The sequence below is a fragment of the Anolis carolinensis genome, chromosome 5 (assembly GCF_035594765.1).
Source record: "Anolis carolinensis isolate JA03-04 chromosome 5, rAnoCar3.1.pri, whole genome shotgun sequence".
NCBI classification, from domain to species: Eukaryota; Metazoa; Chordata; class Lepidosauria; order Squamata; family Dactyloidae; genus Anolis; species Anolis carolinensis.
The window spans coordinates 128,053,865-128,069,855 of NC_085845.1; the positions used below are offsets into that span (position 1 = coordinate 128,053,865).

The 15,991-nt window shown below is 37.0% G+C and overlaps 1 protein-coding gene across 7 annotated transcripts in view; it reads left to right on the forward strand.

Moving 5' to 3' along the window:
• tafa5 (TAFA chemokine like family member 5) overlaps positions 1–15,991 on the forward strand; it is a 504,871-nt gene that overhangs the window by 45,099 nt on the left and 443,781 nt on the right. The window lies entirely within an intron of this gene.

Here is a 15,991-nt window from a genome sequence, read left to right on the forward strand (position 1 = left end):
AATGCATTATGAAAGACCTGTTCCCCTTGAACCGTCAGTCTTCAAAGCCCCATTGAAAGAAAATATCTTCAAAATGATAGCAAGGAGGGTATCTGTCGAATCTCTTTAGGGGCACATCTACAGTGACCAATGAGTTGGCGATCCAGCATACTGCATGCTGGATCTGTACTGCCTCATCTGGGCGGCCACCCTACATATCCCCCATCACTCCATGTGTTGTGGTAGTCTTTGGCCATGAAATGGCATCTACCTTTTCTCCATCACTTGCTCTGAAATCAGTCAGAGTGATTGGACATTGTTGGGGGAATCTCCTCTCCTCTCCGCCCAGCTGACATCAGAGCAAGCAAAGAGGAAAATGTAAGTGTCATGGACAGACACAGGGGATGAGGGGGAAAGAAGACTGCCACCCTGTGTCCCTGGGTCTCCTAAGCCCACGGAACAGAGGAAGGAAGTTAGGACAGTTGTGTCCTGTTCTTTTTGGATACCGTATTCACTGTCCACACTGCCCCTAAGTTGGGGTACTTCAAATTCTGGGGCAGAATTCAGAGTATTCCACAATGTTGGGTAATGCCCTGTGTTACTATGGATCAGCCCCATGTGACATCACAGGGCTGGTCCAAATCTACACATCCCTAAGTGGTCCATATATATATTTCATATATGGCTGCTTTAGCATTAGTATTTGTTATAAAACTTTACTGGTTTTATTCGTGAAGTAAGCAATACATATTTTACCAATTTTCTTTCTTTCTTTATTAAGCACTTCAAATGTGTTTGTGCAGATGTTTGTTTCAATTATATACATTTAACCATGCTTGTTTCAAAATATGAATATGAATTTGTTTCCATTTTCTTTCTGAGAACTTTCTTTCATAATCATACAGGTGTGCCAATAATGAAAACAAATGTACTCCTATTTTATTTTATCTTATTTTATTTATATTGTGTGGGGAAGAGGCCAATAATCCTGAGAATCCTGAAATGCTACTTTCACCAGGACTGCTGAATCTATTTTTTAATCTTTAACTGACCATAAACTTTATAAACGTGGTAGTAAATGGACAGCTATCTGAATAAGATGCTGTCTTAATGCACATTAATGGAATTCTGGATTAATTAAAATGCCAGTCTGCTAACAAGCACAATTCACAGTGCTGGCTTTAGCCTATAAAGCCTTAAAAGGTTCTGGCCCAGTTTACCTGTCTGAACATATCTTCCCTTATGAACCATCTCAAAGATTAAGATCATCTGGGGAGGCCCTGCTTTTGGTCTCACCTCCTTCGCTAGTGCAACTGATGGGGATCAGAGACAGGGCCTTCTCAGTGGTGTCTCCTCAGCTGTGGAACTCCCTCCCCAGCGACATTAGATCAGTGCCCTCCCTCCTAACCTTCTGAAGGAAAGTAAACACCTGGCTCTATGATCAGACTTTCAGAGAATAGCACAGTGCAATAATAGATTTGGAATATCTGAAATGACTATGCTACGGCCTTAAACTATGTTTTCTGGATGGTGTGATTTTAATATTGAATGTGATTTTAAATGTGTACTATGTATTAATTTTAATTCAATTTATTTTAAGCTTATGTTTTCTCTGTGTTTTTAAGGCATTAAATAATTGCCATATACAAACCGCCTTGAGTCCCCTTCGGGGTAGAGAAAGGCAGGGTATAAATAGGGTAAATAAATAAATAAACAAACATGGTATTTGTATGTATGATATGTTGTTTTAGAGTTTACATATTACTACTCTGCTAGGTTTTTGTTAATGCATCCATTATTAAATATTCCTGCTGTCTATTTATCTTGTAATATGTATGGCAGCATTAGATAAGCCTATTACAGGACAATGAACTGAAGTGTGGATGTAATAGAAAATGGATTATATGCTTCAGGTTTTTTTTTTATTCAGAGTTATAATTGACCTATAGGTGAGGAGGAACCCACTGAAAATCTACTATGTAAGTATAATGTTCTGTACAAGAGGAAAATCTCCCACTAACTGGCCAATTCTTTTCTACTGCTTATGTTAATATTTAGAGAAGAATATCACTTTTCTAAAAAAGAGCAAACCAAACTGTTATATCAGCGCATTCTTATTCAAATGAAATATGTCTATTTGAATTATGGGATTTTATTCTAAGCAAATATGTCAAACACTACAGTGGAGGAACGCAATTTTTATTGGTCTAGCTGGAGAACACACACAATGAATCAATGATCTTGTGTGGATATTCATTTCCGAATAAAAAGTAAGGATATGGGTGCATCTACAGTGTAGAAGTAATGCAGTTTGATGCCACTGCCATGGGTCCATTCCATAGAATCATGGATTCTAAGGTTTTATAAGATCTTTAACCATTACTGCCAAAGAATGCTGGTGCCTCACCAAACAAAAACTCTAAGGATTCCATAGCATTAAGCCATAGCAGTTACATTAGTTTGAAAGTGCCTTAATTCTACACTGTAGATGCATCCTAAGTGACTCTACTCTTAGATTATCAATGGGATCAGGCCTAAATGTCTTTAAAATGGTTTGTTTTGTCTTGTCAAAATGCCACTTAGGGTCTGAGTCATGGTGAATTCTTATCAGAAGCACCTTTGGGATACAGGTCATGCTCATCCTGGCATATAGATTAACCCGCAAGAAGATGCCTGATAGAAACCTATAAAGGAACCGTCAGTGTCAAGGCAGTCAATTTGTGAAGGAACACTTGCTATCTAAAAGTTTCAAATCCACATGTCATTTTTCTCGTTTTCCATGTTTCACTGTTGAGGTTTTTATCTTTTCATCATAATGGAAATTATTGCCTCCTGACCCGGTAAAGAGGATTCAGCAAAGAAATTCTTAAAATCTGTTCTCTCTGTTAAAACATGTCCTTCACTATTTCCCCTTCCTATGGTATTCTGAAATCCTAACTCACTGAATGCTTTTATAGTGAGTTAGTGTGTCTACAGTCTTTGCAGTGTTGGAATCGGCAACCCTTCCCTATGTTTGTGCTTCTTCTGTTGTAATGGGTTTTGATGAGGTAGTTCTACCCCACTGTTTTTTCACAACACTCTTCAAAGGTATCATACACAACACCAGATGCTTTTGGAATAGTCTTTCCTGTTGGCAGTCAGTCTAGATTAATTCCTGCACTTTGCTTTTCCACTAAAAGCTGGGCTCAGTGCTCTGATTTTTTAGAATGCAGCTAAGCGTGCTACACCATACTGCTATAACAGAGTCAGGCAAACCTGTTGCTCTGCATACAGCCTGTTAAGTCATATTACAGCAGAAAAACAAATTGGAGGAGCACACTGGAAATAACACATGCACAGCAGGTATGTTATCTCCAATAAGTGTTAACAAGAAGTTTACGAAACCTGGACTTCTTTCTTCTTTGCATTTCAGTGCTTTATGCTGACGAGGATCAACCTAGTTGATATTTTTAGCCTGGGATGAGAAAATGAATGCAAATTGGTGGACAACAATATCTGCTTGAGTAATCAAGAAGCATTTTGTTGCTGGAAACAGAAAATTAAAATTAGCCTGCTTAGTGGTATCACAAAAAGACCGTTCATCGGACTAAAATAAGAATTGAGTATATGATGTCCTGGGGAACTGACTCTAGAGCGAACAAACCTTGAAAGACTGACTGTCGGGAGTAGCTCTTAATGCTTTAGAATAAATCCACCTCCTTTGTCAGCAGTTGAGGTTTTACCCGCAATTATTCTCTTCAAAAGGCATGCCACTTGTTTTAACTTGATCTATAAACTGTTCCTTTCAGATCTATTTCTGACTCCAGCAATTCACTCTGACTGCTACACATCATGTTCCTACATAAATATAAGGAAAATAATTTGTTTGCAAAGTCATGCATAATTATAATGGAATGATATTTCTGCCAATAATAATACCATTATTATTATTACCATTATTGTTCTTGCTTTTCTGCAAGCCTATATTTAATAATTGAAAATGCGGCAAGACAGCTCCGACCTTCTTTGTCCTACTGCTAAATTTGTGTGGGTGTTAAACGTATAGGTGTGCTGAACTGCTTGTTACCTTGATGCTTGCTTATGTGAGCTGCCATTTCATCAGCTATGGCTTTCTGTATCGTGCTCAGCGGATTCTGATTATTAGGTTTTGATCCAATGGATAGCAGTGTAATGAGGGCAGTTTAAATTAATCATAACAGTGCTATAAGTATCTGAGAAGAGGATAATTTCAGGTATAGCACAGAGAGCAATTCAAGGTTGCACATATCAAAGCCAACTATTTTGATCATTCCTTCTGTTTGAAATATACATGAAACTACTAGGTGATGTCATCGGGAGATTTGGAGTGAAATGTTAGCAATACATGGATGACAGTTTTATTTCTTTTTGTCATCAATTCAGCTGAATGAGTAGGAATCCTAAAGCAGTGCCACCAAATATAGTGATCATCTTCAAATGGAAATTGCATCAATATTATGCCTATGCATTTTCATCTTCACTGGCTCTTAAAAGTGGAGGAGTCTGCAAGGGCCATCCAGTCAATCCCCTACCGTTCCAGATATACAAGTAAAACACTTCTGAAAGTTGCCCATCCAGCCACAGTTTAAAGACTTCCAAAGAAGTTTTTTGGTGTTTTCTCTTTCTTCATCATTGCTAACTTGTCTATTTCTGCTACTTTAAAGACCTTAAGTATCCACGCTTCTATTGTTGGGAGATCTGCCTTCTTCCAGATCTGTGCGTATAATGTTCTTGCTGCTATTGTTGTATAATGTAATGCTTTATAGTTTAGTGGTTTTGTTTGGCTATTTATATAACCAAAAAGTATATAAAGTATTTATATAATGTAATACTTTATAGTTTAATGGTCTTGTTTAGAAAAAAAAAATGTCAATCTTTTCACGTTGAATCTGGTTTCTCTTATACAATTTTGTATAGAATTTGTGAAAGCTGTTCAGTATTGTGTTGTCGAAGGCTCAGTATTGTTTTGTTATCTGTCATAATTAACTTCAGTTCTCTTCCTTATATCTTCAGTCTTTTGTATCCTCAATTTTGTATTTTCTATACAGTTAAATATTATTAGTTTCCATTTGTTTGGCTACTGTATAGATATGGAACACAATATTGTAGTATTGATAATAGATAACTTGATTTCTCTTACTAGTCAAGTACACTATTTTGTTTATTCAAGTGTGTCCTTGAGATTAAATGTAGCCCAAAACAATGCAGGATTCTCTCTTGGCTAGGCTCTCTGATAGATCTTTTTTTCAAGTAAGATCTTTCCTTTACTGAACTATAAATCCAAAAAACACACTTTGTTTTGTATTGCAAAGTAAAGTTTTCTCTTGGCTCCATATAATTTTGATGATAATAAAAAAGGTTAATTGTACAATGAGAATATTTCAATATTTCTCCAGCATTTATATCCTCTTTATAGCCTTATAATATTGATTATAAAATGGGAGAAGAAACAATCCAAATGTTAAACAACACTGATATTTCTCAGAGAAAGTTATATTTTCAAGCCCCGGTCCAGATCAAAAGTGTACAAAATAAAGAAAAATATATCTTTAGTTCTCCTCCAGTGTCTTATATTCCCATTATAGTTATCTTGCCAGTAGAATTATTATTTGAAACAGGCATGTAGCTGTGGGCGTGATCCACGAGAAGGCCTTACATTTATTATTTAAACTGTATATTTATTCATTTCATGATCTAATCACCATACTCAATATATCCCATATGCATGGGGTTATTGGAATAATGATACAAAAGGTTTGCTAGGGTAGATCCTCTCTCACTCAGACTAAGCCCCCCCCCCCCCCACCACCACCACCACCATCACCACCCCCAAATAAAAATCCTGGCTATGGGCCTGATTTGAAGGAAAGTTTACCATAATTAAACCTCAAAGGAGTCCTTTGTGTCACTCTTGTTTGTTTTCTTCTCTGCAAATCTGGCTTTGAATGAAGCTTTGTTCCCAAGGCATCCACCTTGTTGCAATTCAAATGCAGCTTGGCTTGTTGTTTTCCAGGTTCCCCCTCCGACTGTCCATGTATAAGACTATCCCTTGAATAAGTACCTCACTACTTCGCAGCCAAACTGGAAGTCTCTCAGTTGGAAATGATTTGAAGCTGCTCAAAAATGAAAATGAATATATGGATACTTTTGTCTCAAACACTACATTCATCATTTTAAAAATATATATCCCATAATCCATTGAGAATGGGGGGCTTTAGGGGGAAAGGATGGTAGTGATTTTTTCCTACATTGTCCTGGCCCTCAAATCTCTAAACTAGCCATAACTCAACATGATACCTGTTGTGCGTTGATGTACTCTGTCCAGCCTGTTAAGTGCTGAAGCCCTCAATGTATTCTAGACTTGCAGCCCACCACACGAAGCTCTATTTTTGTTTGCAGGGAGCAAAGCAAAAGCTATGGTGATAGTGCAGAATATCAAACTATCCAAAATGGACTACCTTTTTAATGTCACTTTCACCAATCTACCATTATCAAATATTTCTTTAGCTGCTAGGAATTAAGTGATTTTTCAGTCTTATCATCACCTTTATAGAGAGGTTTATTTCATACCTGCCTTTTCTACTGTCTATTTGGCACGAAGTGAACGTCTACAAATATTGCCTAGGGCTTTTAAAACAGGCTTTTAACATTCATTTTGCTTTTTAAGTGTGTGTAAACTGATAAATTTATTTAACTTCTTCTGTAGTGTTGAAGTTGTAGGTTTTGTGCCATGCTGTTTTAGTGTTTTATTATGGTAATTGCTAGATTTTAATATTTTATGTTGTGGACTACGTAAAAAGCTTACTATCAGGTGGCATATAACTGTTGCGTGGCAGGGAAGACTTCAAAATAGAGAAGAGTGCCTAAATTAAGATACCAATATATATTTACAATTAAACTATCTAAAATCAATTCACGAATGCACTTTTCCCCTTGGTGTCTCTTTATAGCAAGAATAGGCAACTTTCTGTCACCACACCTGTGTAACAGACTACACAGCCTCATATATCAGCTGCAAATGTAATCCAAAAGCAGTTCAAAGCAATTTCCAGTTTCTATGTACTGATTTGGATTTTTAAAGGTTGGTTGATTTTTGGCAAGTAATTCTGACATGCATAGAGACATCCCACCATCCCAGGTGGCATTGTTTTTTTTATGATATGCTGCCCAAGATTTGAATTTTTGGGTTAGAGATTATTTGGATACTACAAATAAGGATGGGTTGTATGCAGCCCATGGACTGCATTTACCGTACTCCTGATTTCACATGTTTTAATAGTCGCAACTTGATTTGTTACCCCAGTTGGAGTGATGGATTTTGACACTTGTGAACATTCTCCCAATAGCCACTTCTTGATTATACCAATTTTCCCCTTTCACATTGCTCTTGAACTAACATCACACTATAATGTACCATCATTTTGAAAAGAGTATGAATAGCAAAATGAGAGCCAACAGTTTGTGAACATGGTGCATAGGTGAAAACCATTTTAGGTCCCCATGTTGAAAAGAAAGTGGGATGTAAATCCAATAAATAAAGACAGATTTGAACACAAGAAACAGTTTGGTGTTCCTATCATCTGATTTACATAATCTTGAGCAAGTATCTAAGGCAGATAAACCATATAGTCATTTTGTGTGGAGTAGAATGCTTACTTGATTACGCAGGCTTTCCATGGGCAGAAAACTGATGTACTTTAGGGTCCTAGCCTTAAGCTCTTTAGATTGTATTGTGATGATTATAACCAAATTGCCATTAAAAAAAGACAAAGCAGCTAAACAAAAAGAGAGAATAGTGCTGACAGGCTGCAAGTAGCTGTCTGAAAAGTAAATAAAAGGTTTTTTAAAATCCCATTAAAACCCCAAATATGTGTGTGAGGCCCCTTCTATGCTGTCATATAATCCAGATTATCAAATCAGATAATCCACATTATCTGCTTTGAACTGGATTATATGAGTCTACTCTGCTGTCTAATCCAGTTGAAAGCAGATAATCTGGATTTTATATGGCAATGTAGAAGGGGCTGATGTCATTTAATTCATTGTTTTTCCCAATTAGTTAAGCCTTTAAAAACAGACAGCCACTGCTAGTTAAAATACTACACAGCACACAGAATTTTGTGCTGATACCTCTAGTTTCTAGCATATTAGTAATGGTTCCTTAATGTGTAAATTAAGAGTTCAGTATATGCAATGCAGAGTTTTTAATTCAGTGAGTTTCTTTCTCTTTTAATGTATAAATTTGAGGGTGTGACAGAAGAAGAAATTGAAATTTAGGGTTTTATAAATGTGTTTCTCATATCTTTTACTTTGAGTCCTTAATAGAATGTTGAAGAAAGCTGTTTTACTTTATACACTCCTTCTGCACACATTGTAGGTATATGACTTTAACTGCCAAAGATAATATACTGTCAAAAATTAATGCCAGTACTTATTTTGCCACGCATTTTGCAAAGAAGTAAAACTGGCTATCAAAACCTGTCATTTTGACATAGTAGGTAGACTTTTAAAAAAATGTTCTCGGTTTTCTTGTCAATAATCTACTTCCTTCAGTTTCAAAGTTCTCATCCACTCTTTGAATGTTAAGCAGAAAGTTGGCATTTGTCTGCAAGCTATTGATGATTACTGCCTATCCAGCTCCATCCTGATGCCTTTATCTGCTTTATAGAAACCTCTCAAGTACTGTTCTGAATAAATTGTATTGGACATGAACTGTCGTGAGCTAATGTGTTTTGGCTGGAGTATATGCTTTGAGATAATCAGTACGGTTGAACTTATAATCAGGTTTTATAGTATTTTGTTGCATCAACAACAAAACAGTTAAGATTTAATGTTGGAGATTAAGGCTCAGTATATGCTATTAAGCCTTTATGCATCATTTTTTTTCCTGCTTCCATCTAGGCTGTATGTGCCTGTCTTTGTGTACGCTCCATTCATTCAGATCATCCATTTAAAATGGATTGCATGGTGATAACTGGTAGCTTCTATGTTAGTCAGATGGTGAGTCCATTCTGGGTTTTAATTCATGCTTTAATTAAAGGTGCTGAATCTTTTTTGAGGCTAGATTTTAACACCTTGGATAGTTCCTTTAAAGTTTAAACTAAACCTCATAGCATATTCACACCCGCACTGAAATGGAAGCCACTTGTAGAGAACAGGAATGACCACTTATCCAAAAACCTAATGGCTTTCACTTTCATTTAAAGAAGAATAATCTTGAAACATTACCACACAGACTATTCTGTGACCATAAAACCACTGGAATACAGCTGCAGGTACCTATCCTGTTTTTAACACCTCCTAGATAAGCAATAGGCTCAGGCTGATTTGTGACACGAGGTTTTGGGTTATAGAAAGGGCATATAAGTGAGGGTTGTTTGTTTGAGAGAAAGGGAGCAAGTGATAAGGAGAACAGGAAATTAATTGTTAATTAAATTTTCAAGGTACTGGAAGGAACAGCTGTAGGAGAGGCAAGAAGAGTGTGGCCAAGACAGATGTTAATTTCAAACTGCTCTGGGCGTTTCAAAGAAGAAAGAGAATAAACAGAATTAAATGCCAAATATAGAGTTTATAAATGTATGTAAAGACTCTGTGTATTGGGAAGGAAATCACCATTGGTGCAGAGTTAATTAAACGAATCTAGCCTAGAACTTGAACACTTTAAGTTTATATAAATGTTTGTTAGGAAAATGCTACTTACTAATTTTGGCCTATTTCAGTTCCAAATGTTGCAAATTTATGTGGGGGTCTGGAAATCCATTTTCATTTCCCACATTAATCAATAATTATGTTGAATTTGATGAGAAAATGTGTATTAATTACTGACTAAAATATATATTTGAAAACACACGTTCTCACAAAAGCATGCCTGTAAGTGTATTTTGGCAAGTTATTTTTAGAGTTTTGTTAGATCTTTGAAACTTCTCTATGTTTTGATCTTCAGATCAGTTTTGCAGTTGGGAAAGCTCATATTAAGCAGGTTATACCCAAACTATACCTTTCCTCAAGCATCTCTAGTTAGGACAGTTGTACACAGAACTATAAACTCCCAAAACATATACTCCCAATGCATGTGCAGTGTTGCATCAAGCCAGAAACAGTGCATTAAAAAATCACTAGAAAGTCCAGAGTAAGACAGACAATGCACTGAAGCCAATGAGAACATATCCCATGCAGGGCTCAAAAAAGGGGCAGGAAAATGTAGAATACTTGGTAGAGATATGCGCATCAGCACTTCTCAAGTGATTGATTAAGGGGGAAAAACACATTTCACAGTGGCTATCTACTGTGGTCTCTGGGTTCAGTCCAACCCTCCATCAGCAAAAACTGTGGTCACCATCTCAGTTCCTGTGGCAATTGTGTAGACTCTGCAGTGGAATCAGTTCCTTTTAATCTGCTTTCTAATTCGGGTTTAGTGTCTGTGTATAACCACTGTCTCAGGAACATTGTACCTATTTACCTTCTCTGATCATTTGATTCATAATTTGTGACCTGAAAAGTGACTGCAAACATTAGAAGGGAGCATCTGCTACTTTATAAATAATCATATATAGATTCAGCTGGTCATGCTTAATGACCAAATCTGTTCCAAATGTACTCGGGGTTATGTCCTGCTGGACACAGTGTGATTTCTTACAGTGCAAATCTTCATGGGATTATTACACTGGGTTCTTTTCCAAAGAAGCTTGTTAAATTTCTTTACATAATGTAAAAAGTAATTACTACAAGATCTGAAGATGTCAATATTGTTTGTGTCTTTTTGGGGATATAAATGTTTTGAACTGTACTCTAACTCAGACAAAGAATAGTGTGGAATTGGGAAATATATTTGAATTAACTAAAAAAATTAAAAAATGAATTTATTTAGTTAGTAATCTATAAGTCCATTAACAACAGAGCACATGTATCTTTCAATACATATTGAAAATATAACACAGATCCTCACAATCATAAAATTGAATATGAAATATAATCACTAAAAGTTCCCTCTTATTCCAGAGGCTTATCAACATGAAAAACAACAACAACAACAACAACAACAACAACAACAACAACAACAACAACGAATCCCTCCTCATATTGACACACAATATTCATGGCAATTTGTATACTCATTCATTCTTTGGCTTTTAAACCTCTTTAAAAAGAATTGCCCTTTACTCTGAGCAAAAATCCAAATGTGTGTTTGTTTTGTTTTCTGGATTTTCCTGAGACCATCTCTAACAGGCAACTTCACATTGGAGCACATGGGGGGGGTTAGTAGTGGCATACAATGGTTGGTGGGAGGTGACAAGGGCTAGCAGGTCATGTAATAATTTCTGCCATCAAATGCTAAAGGGAAAGTATATATTTACAGATCAGTATATTAGTATATCAGTATTAGTGAATACTAGATAACAGGATGATTATCGAGGTGCAAATTCTAGATTTCAAAATTATGAACCCAATTTCAAAGCAGTATATTTCAAAGCAGTATTCACATCACTATCTTGTGAAGGATTGAGATTAGGGGCTTTTTGGGTGCTGGGAGAGGCATCTAGCAATGATCACTTGAACCTCCTATATCCCACCTTTTCAAGTGGAGTTTGTGGTTGCAGAGCTAGAGTGATTTCAAATTAGATCCATCTTTTTGAGATGCCCTGTATCTTCGCATTCATGATGGGAAGAAAAATAAGTTAAGCAGCCACTGTGTGTGACTGGCTACTAATAGTGTGAATAGGAGGATTTTTTCACAATCAAGCCCACAAGATGAATTTGCACAGGGAACATGCATGACCACTTCCAATGAACTGACCAGGAAATGTTTACTGTATATGGCACTAGTGAGGCAAAGACAGGGTCTATGCCAGTGGTTCTCAGCCTGGGGTCCCCAGATGTTTTTGGCCTACAACTCCCAGAAATTCCAGCCAGTTTACCAGCTGTTAGGATTTCTGTGAGTTGAAGGCCAAACCATCTGGGGACCCACAGGTTGAGAACCACTGGTCTATGCAAATCTGGAAAATAGGGGCCAAATAAAGATTTTTTTTCTGGTGTAGACAGGTTCCTGATTGGTATTTTTTGAGCATAACGGAATGTTCTAGTGTAAATAAACTTTTACTATTGTGCAATTTTATGTCCAAATAACTTAGAAAGAGTGCTTAATACAGAACATGAGAATCACTGGAATGTGCCTAAAGTTGCAATGATGCCATATGCTATTGTTTCAGCCTTAGTTAGTCTATTGGGTACAATGTAAATAATTGCTGCAGTAGAATATAAAATGAAACCCTAGATTACTTCACTACAGTAAGCTCCCTATACCTATGCTGATCATTCCTCATTTATGTAAGTTGTTTAATCAGAGAGTGAAGTGGGTAAATTTGTTCAAGCCAGAATGAAAATGCGGTGGGTAAACTCCTGGATTTTCTTTTCCCTGCAGGCACTTATCAATTAATTTGTATAATTTGAAAATTTCCCCTGATAGATGCCACATAATTGGCAACTGATTTTCACCAGGAGGATGGCATCGGCGCTTGCTTGTCAAAGTGTGTTCTCCACTATAGTCGACCCTGACAAAAACATGTTCTCCTTGGCAGTGCTTCCATGGTAATGGGATGGCAATGTTTCCTGCCCTCAGTTTGTAAGCTATGCTACAACTGACACATTGTTAGCTCAGATGCCAGTCATAGAGCACCATCGTTCTTCTGCTTTTCAAATTAGATTTTCCAGGAGGGAGAAGCATGGTGTGATTGGATCATAGTTCTTGGCAGATGACTGAGATCTAAAGCACACAGATGGGCTCCTCATTTCTGTTTAGCCCATGTGCGTGTCCTATCACTGGAAAGGGAACACAAGGAAGCCATGGGAACACATCTGCATACTAATGTGATTGTTTTAAAAAGGTATTTCCCCTGTTTTTCTTTCCTCTCTTTTTCCACGGTGCATCATACTGAATTTCTGAAGACTAGGCTGATATTCTAACATTTAAATTGCTGAACATTACAATGATAGAACATCATAATGGCAGAATAAGAATCAAAACTGCAGGTAGCTGTGTTAGTATGTTTTTTTTTAAAAAAAATATAGAACACCATAAAGATACACTGTCTTTATGACAGTGGTGGGAATCATCCAGTCTTTCAAATGTTGATGGTGTAATTCCAAGCATTAGTCAATATTGGCAACACTGGATAGGACCGCTAGGACATGCAGTTCAGCAGCAACTCTGTGGCTGTGTGATTTCCAATTCTGCATTATGACCAGAACCAAAAGCTTGATGAAGTATTTGAATTTTTATGCTGAAAGTCAAGTCTCAGATGGCTGAAGAGCTCGATGGAAGTTGAATCCATTCACTTTTTTCTTTTGGCGGGAAGACTGGTGACACTATGACACATAACCAGTCTCTGGAGCCTAATTTAGAAGCATGGGGACCGCTGTGCTTGGGAATTTATTGGATGCTGCATTATTTACATTCTTTCATTTTTCTACCAGTTAAAACCACCTATCTGAAGCCAATATAACTGCATTTTCTCTAACACAGAGATAACTTCACAACTTAAATATTTCCACATAGCATTTCTCAGTCAACAGCATGAAACAAAGGCTAGGGTGGTCTCTATTCTGCCACTGTTAACTGTGATGCTGCTCCCCCATCCATCCACCCACACCTTATATTCAGTGTGTTGTGGAGAATTGTGGTCTAATGAAAATTCCAAAGTTTTGTTAGGGTTGCATTTAGAATGATCATTGAGGTTAAAAGTTACCAGATCACTTCTTCACTGTACTATGTTCACCAGAATTATTTACAGTTTACAGTGTTCATGTTCTGACCCTAAAGAAATATTTACAGTACAGGTTTAGTTCTGCAGCAAAATGTGACTTTTGAGGCATGAGAATTAAAAACAAAGAACAAAAATATTGAATTGTAGTTCAAATCTTGTTCATGTGTCTTGAATCAGGATAATGGGTTCTTATCACACTTTCTATGTTCAAAATATTAGTTGTCATTAGCACCAGTTTCTAAATGACTCCTGCTAATGATAGTCAAAATACACACTTTTTAAAAGTATGTTTCCCCCTGATTTCACTTTTTTTTGCCATCCCACAACAGTACTGTAGTATACATTAGGATAATGTTTCATGCATTGATGTGGTGAAATCTGGTGCAAAAAAGTTGTGATTAGTAAATGACTTAGTGATTATAGTACCAAAAGGCACATGCTGCAATGAATGCCTTGTTGCTGGGCAGACTAATGACACAATTTACAGTAGGCCCTCCTAACCTGCAAGCTCCAGAACTCTGGTTTCAATGGCTCATGAATAATTTCCTATACTCAAAATGGCAATGGCATGAATGTGCATACACTTGAATATCTGGGTACACACTGCTACCATTTAATAATATGTTGTGTGATCAGCAGCTATTTTGGAATCCCTAGTGTCCTCAAATTGAACCCCCGTAGATGTGTAGTACCCAGTATATATCTTTCAGAAATTCAGCCAATTGTACATGTGTAATCGTTTTGATCCTGAGAGTGACATATAATACTGGATGATGGGTTGGAGGCCACACACATACAGATATTTGCTTACACATGTATCTAGTTTTATGCAGTCACTCTCCCTGTTCAATCTCAATATATAGGGAAAGACAAATTTGAATCCCACTTTCCTTCCATGCTAAGGTCAAGAGCTAGGACCATAGGAAGAATCATTATCAGAACAACAATATTTTCCCCAAGACCTAGCAGATGACTGACCTACTAAAGTATGGGAAACATTAACAGTACCTTTTTGGGTTTTCAGTGAACTATATAAAGAGTGGCAAAAGGTTGTTGATGGCTCATGGGTTATGAGCTGCTTGTGACAAATAATATTGCAGCACTAGACCTTGTAAAGCACTGGTTATCAACCTGGGGTTCCTAATTGTTTTTGATCTACAACTCCCAGAAATTCCAGCCAGTTTACCAGCTGTTAGGATTTCTGGGGGTAGAAGGTCAAAAACATCTGGGGACATCAGATTGAGAACCACTGTAGTAAAGCGACTTCCCCTGTATATGCTTACTTGGCTACCAAGATCTTTAGTCTTCACAGCCAAGAGAATCTGACAGAATCAGCCTGGCTTCAATTAGATCACACTAAAAAAAAGAAAAAAGAAAAAAAGGGGGGGGGGCAATGTAAGGAGGTTCTTAGTCCATAATATATTGCTTATTTGTTCATGTAGTTATTATCCTTCAAGCCACCAAAGCTTGAGGGGCAATAAATAAAACATTTAAAATATGAAATTAGTAAATGCATTTTAAAACAGACTAAAACATGTGTTTACCACCACAGACAATTAAAACAGCTACATTGTTCAGATACTTTAAAAATTGTAGTAATTAAGCATAAGTTGTTTTGGTTTAGAAGAGTAAATAAAGAACATATATATTGTTTAAATTCTTTGGTTTGCCATTAATCATACAATTTTAATGATACCAATTCTTAGTATTTTCATGGCTTTGGTTTGAAGACTTGATACTTTAAAAAGTACATCTGGCTACAGCAATATCATCCTGCTCATAATGCAGAAATTAGTTTAATGCAGCGTTTCTCAACGTGGGGGTCGGGGCCCCTGGGGGGTCGTGAGAGGGCTTCAGAGGAGTCACCAAAGACCATCAGAAAACACATATTTCTGATGGTCTTAGGTGACACCATTGTCATAGAAGTCTGAATATATCTCCACTTGTCCTTTGGCCCAATTCTATCGTTGATGGGGTTCAAGGGGCTTTTTGATTGTAGGTGAACTGTAGATCCCAGCAACTACAACTCCCAAATGTCAAAGTCTATTTTCCCCAAACTACACCAGTGTTCAAATTTGGGCATATTGAGTATTTCTGCCAAGTTTCGTCCAGATCCATCATTGTTTGAGTTCACAGTGCTCTCTGGATGTAGATGAACTACAACTCCCAGGCTCAAGGTCAATGCCCACCAAAGCCTTCCAGTATTTTCTGTTGGTCATGGGAGTTCTACGTAC